The 17,023-nt window shown below is 39.5% G+C and overlaps 1 protein-coding gene and 1 pseudogene across 1 annotated transcript in view; both read left to right on the top strand.

Annotated features, from left to right (window-relative positions):
* The window catches only part of LOC129842682 (zinc finger protein OZF-like), a 187,224-nt gene that overhangs the window by 149,428 nt on the left and 20,773 nt on the right, over positions 1-17,023 (top strand). The gene's annotated exons all lie outside the window — the stretch shown is intronic.
* On the top strand, positions 4,115-15,403 carry LOC129842680 (zinc finger protein ZFP2-like; annotated as a pseudogene).

Below are 17,023 nucleotides of genomic sequence, written 5' to 3'. Positions count from 1 at the left end.
GTTTGGTTCTAAATGGTCTCGGTGCTGGTTGGCTACGCTGGTTAGGCTAATAGCTAGTTGGCTAAATAGCTAACGTTAGCTGGTTGGCTACGCTGGTTAGGCTAATAGCTAGTTGGCTAAATAGCTAACGTTAGCTGGTTGGCTACGCTGGTTAGGCTAATAGCTAGTTGGCTAAATAGCTAACGTTAGCTGGTTGGCTACGCTGGTTAGGCTAATAGCTAGTTGGCTAAATAGCTAACGTTAGCTGGTTGGCTATGCTGGTTAGGCTAATAGCTAGTTGGCTAAATAGCTAACGTTAGCTGGTTGGCTACGCTGGTTAGGCTAATAGCTAGTTGGCTAAATAGCTCATGTTAGCTGGTTGGCTACGCTGGTTAGGCTAATAGCTAGTTGGCTAAATAGCTAACGTTAGCTGGTTAGGCTAATAGCTAGTTGGCTAAATAGCTCATGTTAGCTGGTTGGCTACGCTGGTTAGGCTAATAGCTAGTTGGCTAAATAGCTAACGTTAGCTGGTCGGCTAAGATTACTGTATATAGCTAACGTTAGCTGGCCGGCTAAGATAACTGCATATAGCTAATGTTAGCTAGCCGGCTAAGATAACTGCATATAGCTAACTTTAGCTGGCCGGCTAAGATAATTGCATATAGCTAATGTTAGCTGGCCGGCTAAGATAACTGCATATAGCTCATGTTAGCTGGCCGGCTAAGATAACTGCATATAGCTAACGTTAGCTGGCTGGCTAAGATAACTGCATATAGTTAACGTTAGCTGGCTGGCTAAGATAACTGCATTTAGCTAATGTTAGCTGGCTGGCTAAGATAACATTCTTTGATATTTGGTTAGATGGCGTTTTGTATTTCCAAAACGTTGGTTTACTTTGAATCACTCAAGTCATGAGTGCAAACTATTGGCTTAATTTGAAGTTCTACATTTTGTTAGGATTTATGTTTATGCACTATAGCCTGTTAGCATATTGTTTGAAGATGAACATTGTTTTGTTACACACACACACAAACAATACAGATGTGTGTAGGTGTGTAAGGACTGACCAACACAGGCCATAAAAGCTGTGGTCAGTCTGGAGAGGGGAGGGGAGGGGTGCATCACTCTTGGCCAACCATGGGGGTTGAGAGACTGTTCAGTACCATATTAGGAATTGTTTGAGTGAAGAATCAAGTGGAGACACAAGACGGAGCTACTCTACCCAGCAACCAGATGTGGACAAAGAAAAGCGCCAAGGGGCTTGGACAAGTTCAGGTGCCCCCAAAAGCGGAGCAAGAGTATTAACCATGCTAAGCCTCTACTATGATAGGCCAACGGGAAGAGTTGGAACTAAAACTGTCATAGTATAAAAACTACTATTTGAGTACATTCCACAGTTCTCTGATCTACCCTGCGTGGTGATACAGTGAACCCGTATATACGAGAATTGCATTTACCGTTTATCGTTTGAGTTTAATTAAAATACTTAAAATATATTCGGTGACTCTGAATCACATTTTGTGCTGATGCCAGAAATCTCTTTACATTTGAAGTTATTTCTGTTGTAGTTTACATCATAGGGAATAGGCTGGTCCTCCATTTTACTTTACACCTGACTTTGGCATTCTTCTGAATTATGATTTGTTTAATGTAATAACTCCAAAAATAGAACAGTGAGGTGTAACTTTGCATTGGGAAAAATATTTTATTTTATCTTTTTATAAACAATACAAAACATACAAACGACAACATCATACAAACATTAACTACATAACACCTCCATCTCCATTAACTACATCACACCTGTCCAGACCCACTAGAACACACCTCCATCTCCATTAACTACATCACACCTGTCCAGACCCACTAGAACACACCTCCATCTCCATTAACTACATCACACCTGACCAGACCCACTAGAACACACCTCCATCTCCATTAACTACATCACACCTGCCCAGACCCACTAGAACACACCTCCATCTCCATTAACTACATCACACCTGACCAGACCCACTAGAACACACCTCCATCTCCATTAACTACAACACACCTGCCCAGACCCACTGGAACACACCTCCATCTCCATTAACTACATCACACCTGACCAGACCCACTAGAACACACCTCCATCTCCATTAACTACATCACACCTGTCCAGACCCACTGGAACACAGCCAGCGCATGCATCAGCACCATTTTATTTCTCTCTGTCACTTTAAACTTTTAGGTAATAAAGCATTTGACCTTTCTATTGAATTAAAAACAGAGGATTGGTTGATTTCCAGGTTTAATTAAGTATAATATTTAAGATGATTTATGAGAAAAGTATCATCCAACCATCAGGTATCTCACTGCACCCTCAAATGCCATATTTTGAAATATACAGACAGACGGATTAAAAGTAATTTTACATTGTATAACTGTACTTCTGACAGCCAACGTTCTAACTCCGCCCATAACTTTATGACATCATAACATTCCCAGAAGGATTATTGAGTCATTGTTAGTTTTACACTGAAGACATGACTCTGCCGTTGTGCTGTAGAATTTGTGGATTTTGTCTCTTGTATAATAAGGGACTATCATTTTGTCCCAACATCACAGGCCACAGACTTTGATGCAGTTAAAGACTTCCAAAAGTGTTTCCGCAGTTTAAGATCAACTGAGTTTTTTTAATGGGGTTTCTCCCTGTGCACCTGCGAATGTAAATCCTTTGAACGAAAGACAAGTTACCAGACAGAACATATTGCTAATGTTCTTCCCATTAATAACCTGAATGACAATTAACTTGTGGGCGGTTGTGGTGATGACGTCCTATTCGATGACATCGTCCATCAGGATTCCCCCAAAAAAGAAGATGCTCTGGATTGATCACAGGAGTCAGATGTGAAGGAGGAGGTTAATCATCAGGAGTCAGATGTGAAGGAGGAGGTTGATCATCAGGAGTCAGATGTGAAGGAGGAGGTTGATCATCAGGAGTCAGATGTGAAGGAGGAGGTTGATCATCAGTGAACCTCTAGGATTGTGGCTGGGCTGGCGTTTCCTCTTCCAGCTTGGTCATATATTTTGATGCATTGAATGTTGATGTTGTGAATCTATGTTATATATTTGTACCTCCTGTTTCATGAAGTGATGTCACTAAGTACTGCCCCTATATGTAAAATGCATTCTGAAAGCATTCAGACCCCTTCACTTTTTCCACATTTTGTTACGTTACAGCCTTATTCTAAAATTGCTTAAATCTTTTTCCCCTCATCAATCTACACAATAACCAATAATGACATCACAATACCCCATAAGACATCACATTGCCCCATAATGACATCACAATACCCCATAATGACAAAGCAAAAACAGGTAAATAAATGAAAAAATTAGATTCTAAAAAACAAGGACCCCAAACTTTTGAACGGTAGTGTACATCTCCATGATGTATTGCTAAACCATGTAGGAGCAGTATAGACCTATTCTGTTCATTACATACATCTACATGATGTATTGTTACACCATGTTAGAGCAGTATAAACCTATTCTGTTCATTACATACATCTACATGATGTATTGTTACACCACGTAGGAGCAGTATAGACCTAGTCTGTTCATTATATACATCCACATGATGTATTGTTACACCACGTTGAAGCAGTATAGACCTAGTCTGTTCATTATGTACATCTACATGATGTATTGCTAAACCATGTAGGAGCAGTATAGACCAAGTCTGTTCATTATATACATCTACATGATGTATTGTTACACCATGTAAGAGCAGTATAGACTTAGTCTGTTCATTATATACATCTATATGATGTATTGTTACACCATGTAGGAGCAGTATATACCTACAGTAGCTAGCTGCTAATTTAGATGTAGTATAACTTAATGAAACTGCCTTAAATATGCTGTGGTAAACATTTTTTATTCGCACTAATCAATCAACACATTCCTGTCTTTGTATGTCTCAATATAATGGTATTATTTAATTAAATCCATTTAAAATAATCTTTGTCTGAGAATAAAATTTGATCCTCAACTGCGTTTCCCCTCCAGTCAGCAGACGGCGATGTGCGTCTTTCAGGCGACGCTGCCAGCGTGACGTATAATCTAGTGGACGGTTCTTCATAAACAGCGCGTCAACCACCTCGGTAGCTTGCTAGCCAACATAGCCGAAAGATTCAAGCTATTTATACGCTTTCGCTGTATATTAGCTACTGTGTTTTAGACACACTTCTGTCGTATCTAATTTTTAACCTATTTAATTTAATATTACGTTATTTTGTATTAGTCAGCTATAGTAGCTGGCTGGTTAAGTTAGCACTAGCCTAGTCGCTAATGATAGCTAGCTAGCTAACATCCCCGACCATGAGGTCAGTAAGCTTCTCCCCTCTTGTTAAGGACGAGGCGGTCTGCTGGACGGAGAAAGAAGCTCTGGGGCTGAACATTGTCGTGAAAGAGGAGAAGGAAGAAGAGGATGTCACAGTAAATCATAAAGTAGAGGGTGAGGCTGTTACAGTGAAAGAAGAAGAGAAAGACGTTTCAGTGAAAGAAGAGGAAGACGCGTTCAGAGTGAAAGAGGAGGAGGATGTTACAGTAAAAGAAGAGGATGCAGTTTTTGGAGTGAAGAAGGAAGGGGAGATTACTGTCACATTGAAAGATGAAGAGGAGGAGATAGGAGATCTGAGTAACACCAGTAAGTACCGCCTTAAATTTGTTTTTTACTTTGGATATTCGGAGTTGGCTCGTCAATACCTCTTCAACGGAGGGCCCTGGGATGATGACTGATATGTCTAGAATCAGACGACGTAGAGAGCAAGCTACCCCTTGTTTTCTCTGTTCCGTTTCCAAAAAGTGACTTAACATTTATATTTGAGAAGGGTCTATCTTCTGACCGCAGACTGGGGGGCACGGCATGTTGGGATTTTAATGTAGTGATGCTTTACTACACACTGTGCCCCCCAATAGTGCCATGTGAGAGTTGGGTTGGCTACACCAAAGATTATGGATATACTGACAAGATGTCTCTCCGCCCTAACAAGGCGAGTCGTTGTCCACAAAGCTTCACTGCGGGTTGTCTAGGTCCCGCCTATCCTTTCTTTGGATTGGTGGATTCATCTTATTATTGTAATCTATTGTTTATATTCTTTGAGGGTTTTTGTCGTCAACCGCCTGTATTCAATGGAGAGAGATGCTAAGCTACTAGCATGAATATGTACCGCCTGTATTCAATGGAGAGAGATGCTAAGCTACTAGCATGAATATGCACCGCCTGTATTCAATGGAGAGAGATGCTAAGCTACTAGCATGAATATGTACCGCCTGTATTCAATGGAGAGAGATGCTAAGCTATTAGCATTAATATGCACCGCGTGTATTCAATGGAGAGAGATGCTAAGCTACTAGCATGAATATGCATAGCGATCTGGAGACAACTCCTATAATGTTTTTATCAAAGTTGTCGGTATGTCACGTGTCCACATAACAACTTAAGCATTACGAAACTTCTGTTAGATCAAGTAAACCTCATGTAGCAAATAAGCCATTGATTTTGTTGTTGACCAAATTCGACACTTTCCACATTGGGTTGATAATTGTTTCCACTTGGATACAACCAACTGTAGCCTACTGGCATGACCTAGAGAGTTACAACCTACTGTAGCCTACTGGCATGACCTAGAGAGTTACAACCTACTGTAGCCTACTGGCATGACCTAGAGAGATACAACCTACTGTAACCTACTGGCATGACCTAGAGAGATACAACCTACAGTAGCCTACTGGTATGACCTAGAAAGATACAACCTACTGTAACCTACTGGCATGACCTAGAGAGTTACAACCTACTGTAACCAACTGGCATGACCTAGAGAGTTACAACCTACTGTAGCCTACTGGCATGACCTAGAGAGTTACAACCTACTGTAACCTACTGGCATGACCTAGAGAGTTACAACCTACTGTAACCTACTGGCATGACCTAGAGAGATACAACCTACTGTAACCTACTGGCATGACCTAGAGAGTTACAACCTACTGTAGCCTACTGGCATGTCCTAGAGAGATACAACCTACTGTAACCTACTGGCATGACCTAGAGAGTTACAACCTAGTGTAACCTACTGGCATGACCTAGAGAGATACAACCTACTGTAACCTACTGGCATGACCTAGAGAGTTACAGCCTACTGGCATGACCTAGAGAGATACAACCTACTGTAACCTACTGGCATGACCTAGAGAGATACAACCTACTGGAATGACCTAGAGAGTTACAACCTACTGGCATGACCTAGAGAGTTACAACCTACTGTAGCCTACGTTGCATGACCTAGAGAGATACAACCTACTGTAACCTACTGGCATGACCTAGAGAGATACAACCTACTGTATCCTACTGGCTTGACCCAGAGAGCTAAAGTTGTAAAATTCCTGGATTTTAAATGAATATTTTCTAGTAATAATGATAATTTCTATCTTCCTATCCATCTGTGGGTTCCCTCTCTTTTGTCTTCCTCTCTACACCAATAATAGACAACTACTGTGGGATCCGCTGCGTCCGTGTGTGTGTTAACTATTAGAATGCTGTACTAGAATGCTTGAAAGGCCTCTAAAAATGTTAATATCGGTTATCGGTATCATTTTTTGGGGTAAGGAAAATATTGGATATCGGTATTGGCCAAAAATGTAATATCGGTGCATCCCTTTATTCTAAAATGTTTCACAATACCCCATAATGACATCACAATACCCCATAATGACATCACAATACCCCATAATGCCAAAGCAAAAACAGGTTTAGGTTTTTTGCAAATGTATTGAAACTATTCCCCAGGATAACTAGTCTCAGAGTAATGTACGATCCCAGGATAACTTGTCTCAGAGTAATGTACGATCCCAGGATAACTAGTCTCAGAGTAATGTAAGATGCTTGGAAAAAGAAGCTGAAAAGAATAACAGAACGGCACCATTAGAACTAAAATGTGTCTCCTGGATGTCAGACCCCCAACCCTCCAAACTGTAAATAAATAATAAAATGTGTATCCTGGATGTCAGACCCCCGACCCTCCAAACTGTAAATAAATAATAAAATGTGTCTCCTGGATGTCAGACCCCCAACCCTCCAAACTGTAAATAAATAATAAAATGTGTATCCTGGATGTCAGACCGCCAACCCTCCAAACTGTAAATAAATAATAAAATGTGTCTCCTTGGCAACATTAGAACCTCAGCAGGTTTACTGTATATGTTGAGACAAAGGAATGATGTAAACAAATAATCCAAAATATTTTTGTCAATGAGACAGTATATAAACAAAGGAATGACCGAACCCCCTTTGGTGACTGAATGTTTGTAAGGAAAACTAGATGATCAAAACATTAGATCACATCAAATAAGCCTGAGTGGTTTCACCTCCTCCCAGACTATACTGGATACTACAGTTATAACTATACATAGTTATACAGGATACTACAGTTATACAGGATACTACAGTTATAACTATACATAGTTATACAGGATACTACAGTTATACAGGATACTACAGTTATAACTATACATAGTTATACAGGATACTACAGTTATACAGGATACTTCAGTTATACAGGATACTACAGTTATACAGGACACTACAGTTATACAGGATTCTACAGTTATAACTATAGATAGTTATAGAGGATACTACAGTTATACATGATACTACAGTTATAACTATACATAGTTATACAGGATACTACAGTTATAACTATACATAGTTATACAGGATACTACAGTTATAACTATACATAGTTATACAGGATACTACAGTTATAACTATACATAGTTATACAGGATACTACAGTTATAACTATACATAGTTATACAGGATACTACAGTTATACAGGATACTACAGTTATACAGGATACTACAGTTATACAGGATACTACAGTTATACAGGATACTACAGTTATACAGGATACTACAGTTATAACTATACATAGTTATTCCTAAGGTGGGCTACTTACTATACACTGTTTGCAAGCCACCGTTGCTGATCTATTTTATTTATTTATTTCACCTTTATTTAACCAGGTTTGGGCTAAATTATAGATGGGCTATGTACAGGTGCAGTAATCTGTGAGCTGCTCTGACAGCTGTTGCTTAAAGCTAGTAAGGGAGATAAGTGTTTCCAGTTTCAGAGATTTTTGTATGTCGTTCCAGTGTTTTACTTGCTATATTGTATTTACTTCGCCACCATGGCCTTTTTTTGCCTTCATCTCCCTTATCTCACCTCATTTGCTCACATTGTATATAGACTTATTTTTCTACTGTATTATTGACTGTACGTTTGTAGATCCCATGTGTAACTCTGTGTGTTGTATGTGTCGAACTGCTTTGCTTTATCTTGGCCAGGTCGCAGTTGTAAATGAGAACTTGTTCTCAACTGGCCTACCTGGTTAAATAAAGTTTAAAAATAAAAAATGTAGGAATTGTTCATGACGTCCTCCAGTGATTTTAACTTTTCCTGTTGAAAAGTGATATAAATACATTAAAGTATAAACACACTAAAGGGAAACAAATAAATGTTTTGAGGAAAATAGTGTTTTTTTAGACAACTGCAAACTAGAAGGAGTGAGTGATGTCATAGTAAGGCCTTCAAGGAGTTGGCTTGATGGGAAGTCGTGATGTCATCCAATAGGAGACAGATCTTCATGTGAATATTCATTATTCTTTTTTAAATCCTTCCTGTTCTGTCAAGTTGGTTGTTGATCATTGCTAGAAAGCCATTTTCAAGTCTTTCCATAGATTTTAAAGACGATTTAAGTCCAAACTGTAACTAGGCCACTCAGGAACATTCAATGTCATCTTGGTAAGCTCCTCCAGTGTAGATTTGGCCTTGTGGTTTAGGTTATTGTCCTGTTAGGACAGTTTTAGTTTACAGTTTTAGTAACATTTAGTTTCCTTATATTACGCTGGGAAAACAGTTTTCATGGGCACAGAAATTCCAAATCATTTGAGTTTGCTAAATTCAATGGTTCTAACCGAGAGTCACCTTAACTTTATTGACAACACCCAAATGGATACTGTCATTAACGCAGTTCTTCAATAATTACACATCATTCTTAATACTGTAGCTGTTTAGTTAGTCACATGTTCAACTATCATCAGCTAATCCAGGAAATAATTTTCTGAATGCCAGTCAAATGACAAACATCACAACATGCAACAACAACCAAAGTGCTTCTTCATTCATTACTCTGGTAAAGACAGTTATGCCGTGCTCCACGTTGGATCCAACATCCCTAACAAATTGGTGTTTATAATGTGTTATTGTCTGCTTGATTTACAGTAGGGTCTCGTTAGTCTGTTTGGACACAGAGATACTTAGCTCATAATGTGTAGAGAACTGTTCCTTGATGGATAGGCTGTTGTATAACACACAGAGCTATTTTCCTTGATTTGTTGTTAGGTGAAGTTATGGGTTCTACAGTAGGTCTGTTATTGTTTTGGTTCCTACAGTAGGTCTATGTTGTTTGGTGAAGTTATGGGACCTACAGTAGGTCTATGTTGTTTGATGAAGTTATGGGTCCTACAGTAGGTCTATGTTATTGTTAGGTAATGTTAGGGGTCCTACAGTAGGTCTATGTTGTTGTTATGGGTCCTAGAGTACACTATGTATGTCATGCAACAACAACTAAAGTGCTTCTTCGTTCATTACAGGTATATTTGTTGTTAGGTGAAGTTATGGGCCAATTTGGAAAACAGTGTACACACCCTCATTGTCAGGCTGATGGAAAAGCTAGACAAAGAGCATTTTACTGGTTGAAGTGTTTTTTAAATACAAAGCGGTTGATTTGCGATGATGACACAAACATTATATTAAGCAGGACATTCAAACGAGCCTTAAAATTATAATCCAAAGTAGTGTGAAATGTACTCATAAGCAACCTGGACATAGAGGTTACTCCCCTGAGTTTCCCCCCATTCACATTCAGAATACATTGTGAAAAACTAAACTCTTTGCTCACCATTTTTGCTCCAGGCAGATATACTACATCCATAACTAGTGGTTTCCTCATTACCAGATATACTACATCCATAACTAGTGGTTTCCTCATTACCAGATATACTACATCCATAACTATCGGTTTCCTCATTAGCAGGGAGGAGGTTCTACAATAAAATTGTATGTGCTTTGCCCTCGTGCCTCAATTTTATTAAACACAGAAAGGGGCCTATATTGGATACCAAATGTAAATCTGGCACACTGCTCAGAGTTTCAACAACATGAATAACTTATTTCTAGCTACAATCATCGATGTTACTACTAATGTGAAAACAAGACAAAATATGATTATTGTTGCTCATTTTAAGACAATTGTCAATTAACTTTAACATTCATTACAGACGTCAATTGTTGTACAACATCATGGCTACGCTGTTGGCATCACCTTTTACAGTGGATTTCCACTGTTGTGGGCCTTTAATCATCTGACTTTGTTGTTCGCACAGGAGAGATACGGGACTATCGTGGATCCTCTGGGGAGCCGCAACAACTTCATGATGCTGAAGAGGCAGAGAAGAGTCTCTCCACATCAGAACACCTCAATAAACACCTGCAGAAATCCACAGGGAAGAGAACTCAATGCTGCTCTGACATTGGGAAGAGATTCACCTCATCAGGCATTAAAACTCATCAGAGAATCCACACAGGAGAGAAATCTTATAGCTGTGCTCAATGTGGGAAGAGTTTTGGTCAATCTGGAGACCTGACAAGGCACCAGAGAATACACACAGGAGAGAAACCTTACAGCTGTGATCAATGTGGGAAGAGATGTTCTACATCTGGCAACCTGACTATACACCAGAGAATACACACAGGAGAGAAACTTTATAGCTGTGATCAATGTGGGAAGAGTTTTGCTGCATATAAAACTCTGACTCAACACCAGAGAACACACACAGGAGAGAAACCTTACAGCTGTGATCAATGTGGGAAGAGTTTTGGTCAATCTGGAGAGCTGACAGTGCACCATAGAACACACACAGGAGAGAAACCTTATAGCTGTGGTCATTGTGGGAAGAGTTTTGCTGCATCTAAAACTCTGACTCAACACCAGAGAACACACACAGGAGAGAAATCTTACAGCTGTGATCAATGTGGGAAGAGTTTTGGTCAATCTGGAGAGCTGACAGTGCACCATAGAACACACACAGGAGAGAAACCTTATAGCTGTGATCAATGTGGGAAGAGTTTTACTACATCTAGCTATCTGACAGTACACCAGAGACTACACACAGGAGAGAAACCTTATAGCTGTTTTCAATGTGGGAAGAGTTTTACTGCATCTAGCAATCTGACTACACACCAGAGAACACACACAGGAGAGAAACCTTATAGCTGTGATCAATGTGGGAAGAGTTTTGTTACATCTAGAAATCTGACTATACACCAGAGAACACACACAGGAGAGAAACTATATAGCTGTGATGAAAGTGGGAAGAGTTTTACTACTTCTGGCTATCTGACAGTGCACCAGAGAAGACACACAGGACATAAACCTTATAGCTGTGGTCAATGTGGGAAGAGTTTTAGTCAATCTGGAGATCTGACAGTGCACCATAGAACACACACAGGAGAGAAACCTTATAACTGTGATCAATGTGGGAAGAGTTTTACTACTTCTAGCTATCTGACAGTACACCAGAGACTACACACAGGAGAGAAACCTTATAGCTGTTTTCAATGTGGGAAGAGTTTTACTGCATCTGGCAATCTGACTACACACCAGAGAACACACACAGGAGAGAAATCTTATAGCTGTGATCAATGTGGGAAGAGTTTTGTTACATCTAGCTATCTGACTTTACACCAGAGAACACACACAGGAGAGAAATCTTATAGCTGTAATCAATGTGTGAAGAGTTTTGTTACATCTGGGCAGCTGAATGCACACCAGAGAAAACACACATAATAGAAATCTTATAGCTGTGATCAATGTGGGAAGAGTTTTACTCAGTCAAACAACACCAGAGAACACACACAGGAGAGAAATTTCTTAGCTGTGACCAGAGGTAATCTGATAAAAGATCTCTGACTAAACATCAGAAAATAAATGAAGCAGTTGTTTCGTGATATCAATTAATGTCACAATGTAGAATGTTTTAACTTTGTAGAAGGAGTATTTTAATGATGTCACAATGTAGAATGTTTTAACATTGTAGTAGGAGTATTTTAGTGATGTCACAATGTAGAACCCTAAATGTTTGCCCCCTGTTCTATTGATTTCAACATGATATGGATTTTTTATTTTTTATTTATTTAACCTTTATTTAACCAGGTAGGCAAATTGAGAACACGTTCTCATTTACAATTGCGACCTGGCCAAGATAAAGCAAAGCAGTTCGACACATACAACAACACATAGTTACACATGGAGTAAAAACAAACATATAGTCAATAATACAGTGAAAAAGATAAAAAAAATAAGTCTATATACAATGTGAGCAAGTGAGGTGAGATAAGGGAGGTGAAGGCAAACAGATATATGTATAAAAAATAAAAATATAAAAAGGCCATGGAGGCGAAGTGAGTACAACACAGCAAGTAAAATAAAAACTAAAAAAACACTGGAATGGTTGGTTTGCATTGGAAGAAAGTGCAAAGTAGAGACAGAAATAATGGGGTGCAAAGGAGCAAAATAAATTAATAAATAAATACAGTAGGTAAAGAGGTAGTTGTTTGGGCTAAATTGTAGATGGGTTATGTACAGGTGCAGTAATCTATGAGCTGCTCTGACAGCTGGTGCTTAAAGCTAGTGAGGGAGATAGGTGTTTCCAGTTTCAGAGATTTTTGTAGTTCGTTCCAGTCATTGGCAGCAGAGAACTGGAAGGAGAGGCGTCCAAAGGAAGAATTGGTTTTGGGGGTGACTAGAGAGATATACCTGCTGGAGCGCGTGCTACGGGTAGGTGCTGCTATGGTGACCAGCGAGCTGAGATAAGGGGGGACTTTACCTAGCAGGGTCTTGTAGATGACCTGGAACCAATGGGTTTGGCGACGAGTATGAAGCGAGGGCCAGCCAACGAGAGTGTACAGGTCGCAGTGGTGGGTAGTATATGGGGCTTTGGTGACAAAACGGATGGCACTGTGATAGACTGCATCCAATTTATTGAGTAGGGTTTTGGAGGCTATTTTGTAAATGACATCACCGAAGTCGAGGATTGGTAGGATGGTCAGTTTTACAAGGGTATGTTTGGCAGCATGAGTAAAGGATGCTTTGTTGCGGAATAGGAAGCCAATTCTAGATTTGACTTTGGATTGGAGATGTTTGATGTGGGTCTGGAAGGAGAGTTTACAGTCTAACCAGACACCTAGGTATTTATATTATTAGCCTCAGGATATTAGCCTCAGGGGGAAAATCCAGGCTCTGAATTGGAAGAGTACTATTTATGAGATTTAGTAAGTACACATTATTCCCAGATTCAGTGTGGTTTTTGAGCTGCTAGTTTTAACAGGACGTGCAACCTCATCTCCCTCCTGTCGCACAAATGATTTTAGCATGAAATTGATTAGTTATGACAAATAAGTGTTGCGTTCCTTTGTTTAGCGACCCCTACATTTAAATGCATTCCAACATCACGTACAACCTGATTTCCCCCCTAATCGATATCAGTGATTTATTGCTACTTGTCAAAACAACACTGTTTCTGGTGCTTGTGCAGATTATAAAGTCATTTTTTTTTTAAATACAAGTAATATGATTATTGTGGCAGATGTTTGTGTAAATAGCACATGTTATGTTTAGGTTTTCAATTTATCCCAAACTGTTTCTACATATTGGTTATTGATTTGGACATCCCAGGCTATCCCACCTAGCAAAATGTAATTGAAAAGTCGTTGAAAATAAGAGTATGCAATCAAATATTTTTTTAAACATTTTTTATTATACCATGCCTTACCATTAAGTGAATTATTGACAATACATATGATCAAAGGGGTGTACATTTGGTTTTGGTAATTCATGTTTACAATTCATGTAACTTTTAATAATCATAATTATTTATGCAATCAACTGACAATTTTCGGGTATAAATATATTGACATTGTTGCCCTTCTTTTAGAATAGCAGGGTTAATTCTCAGATGTGCCAACCCAAATGTACTAGAGCATGACATTGGGGACTGGGCCCCGATCCAACAACATGCCTATCTAGTGAACCCTGAAAAGAGAGAGAAGCTCTGCAGTGAGGTGGAAAGTTACTACTGATATTGCAGGAGTTTCCTCTTGAAATCAGACATGTCCGTGGTGAGAACAACTTGGTTGCTGATTTTCTCAAAGGTGGGCAGTCAAAAAGATTTGTGTTTTGCGTTTAGCCAGTGAGTTGCCATGGATCACAATTTATTTTGACTGCACGTTTTTCCGTATTGGAGATGCGTTTTGTTTGGGCTCATTCCAAGGGGACGAGAGTTCTAGAAGCGAGTGAGTTTTAGGAAGATGAGAGTTCTAGAAGCTTGTGAGTTTTAGGAAGACGAGAGTTCTAGAAGCTTGTGAGTTTTAGGAAGACGAGAGTTCTAGAAGGGAAAAAATAATAGTTTAGGAATCTATAGAAAGAAAAAGGAGAAAAGATACAATATTATTATACGATTCTATATTATTATTTAGAAGGATGTGTTTTTTCTTGTTTTTAATTGTTGACTGCCAGTAGACACCATGTTTATATTGGTGAAGCATTGTAGTTGATTATAATGTGAAATGGAAGTTGTTTTCTGTTAGTGGTGAGCAAACTTGTCCAACAAAAATATAGGATATATTTGTTGTCTTAAGGGGGAAGGTTTACAGGCTTTGGTTTTTCCATTTATGTTTTGAGGTTGGACTTTAGCACGTATAGCTCGTTAGCACGTAGGGCGCACCGATTGGTGTCACCTCGTTAGTCAGTATGTGTTACACCTGTGCTGGCTTGTCCATCTCGTTAGTGGGAAGGTGTTTCACCTGAGCTGGTCCAGGTTCTATTTAAGAGTGTCTGGCCCAGTGCTCCAGTTGTCTTGATAGATGTGGAGAGTCAACACCTTTAGTTGCGCCACCTTTTTGGTTTGCTTCCTGTCTTTAAGTTTGGTGTGAGTTTTTCTTTTGTTTGCCTCTTCTTGGGCATATTTAGTGGGTCTCATGGTGGGTGTCTTTGAGGCCCCAGTTGTTGTTACTAGTCAACTTTCAGAGCCCATCCTAAAAAACAAGCTTATATTTTTGGATTGGATATTGCATCCAATTAATATTTTAATCAATGGAATTTCCTTAGAATGCTCATTAGTCTTTAAGTTGGTATTATTGTTTTTTATCCTCTTATGTTTGTGTACTAAATATTCCTGTTTATTTTCATTTTTTTTCCCTGAGAAGCCATTGTGTTGCATGTCTGAAATGTGCTGTATAAATAAAGCTTGATTTGATTTTAACATATTGCAAATCAAATTAACCCAATGACTGACCAATCAACAGACTGATGGTCCATCTTAGTATGAAAAACAGTATCACTTTTCCAGCCTGCTGAAGGTGTGGTGGAGTGGGAAACACCACCCCCGGCTCTACCAGGGGCTTGAGGTGGTCTCCCACAGCTCTGCTGGTGGAGTGGTAAACACCACCCCCGGCTCTACCAGGGGCTTGAGGTGGTCTCACACAGCTCTGCTGGTGGAGTGGTAAACACCACCACCGGCTCTACCAGGGGCTTCAGGTGGTCTCCCACAGCTCTGCTTATGTCATGTTCTGTGACCTTGCTGTTCCATTTCTTGACTGCCCCTGCAACACAGAAAGAAACACACCAGTCATGTTATATAAAACACTCAAAGTAATGGTTTTGGAGCATCTATGGCCTCAGTTACACCTCGCACCTAAATGTGACTTCTGTCATCCGATCACTCCAAGCCTCATTAGGTTCAGATCTAACAGGATGGGCCTTTGACATAGTCTGGATGCAGTCAGGACACTGAATATAAATAAGCAAAGTAAAAAGGTGTGGTGAATGAGTGGGGAAAAGTACATTCTACACAAATGACCTTCATAATAGCAAAGAACAAATGTGTGTGTCTGAGGGGAAATTAACTTTTATACAGCCAAAAGGGGTGAGAAATTACACCAATATCAGTGGACAATTTGCACTAATGTAAATAAACATAGATGATGGAACATATTCCCTTTTGCTGACGTGATGAACCGCTAAGGGGACATAAATATTTACCATCTAAACCATGTGTGACCTCTCAGCTCTCTGGCTGTAGAAGTGTTCTTCCTAACCAGTCTCTCAACAGCTCTCTGACTGAGCTCCACCTTCACTGGGTCTTCAGAGGAGAGGAAGGCTGAGGAGGGATGGAAGGATGAATGGATCAGTCAGTCAATAAAGTGTAGAGCTGCTGTCTGACAAAAATCACTATTTTAGTAGTTCATTAAAGTAAATAAGACTGCTGAATACCAACGATCAATCACTTAGATCATATATTTTCAGGTAGAGATACATCCTTGGGACGTCCCTAGCCCGTTGAAGTTGACATTTAAAATGGTTAAGGTAGGGTTTAAGGTTAGGGTTTAGGGTAGAGTTGTCCCAAGGATTCCAGATAGCATTGACCATCGTGCATTCTTCTGTCTCTTTTACGTAGCAGGTGTAAAAGAAACACAGACAAGACAAGTAGACATGCAGTGCAATATGGTCATTGTATTTTAAAAAATAGCATCTAATTATGCCAATCTGTATGTGGAGTTGTTAGAGAAGAACGTGATTGTCAGCCCTAACAATCCATTCTAGCACCTCATCAGGCTCTGTAAAAGTCTTCATTGATGACGTGTTCCTTCTATTCCAGGGGACAGCAGAGGAACTTCATCAATTCCACTCCTTCATCAATACAAGCAGTGAACATCTGAAATTCACCCTCACCTTTGATGTGCATGAAACAAGTTACCGGATGGTTGGACGATACTTTTCTCATCAATCATCTTAAATACTTCAACTGGAAATCAACCAATCCTCCATTGATAACGCAGTGGAAAGGTCAAATGCTTTATTATCTAAACATTGAAAGTGGTGG

Source organism: Salvelinus fontinalis, unplaced genomic scaffold (assembly GCF_029448725.1).
Source record: "Salvelinus fontinalis isolate EN_2023a unplaced genomic scaffold, ASM2944872v1 scaffold_0061, whole genome shotgun sequence".
Lineage (NCBI taxonomy): Eukaryota > Metazoa > Chordata > Actinopteri > Salmoniformes > Salmonidae > Salvelinus > Salvelinus fontinalis.
The sequence above is the reverse complement of the archived record's forward strand: the minus strand, read 5'-3'. Positions and strand labels throughout refer to the sequence as shown.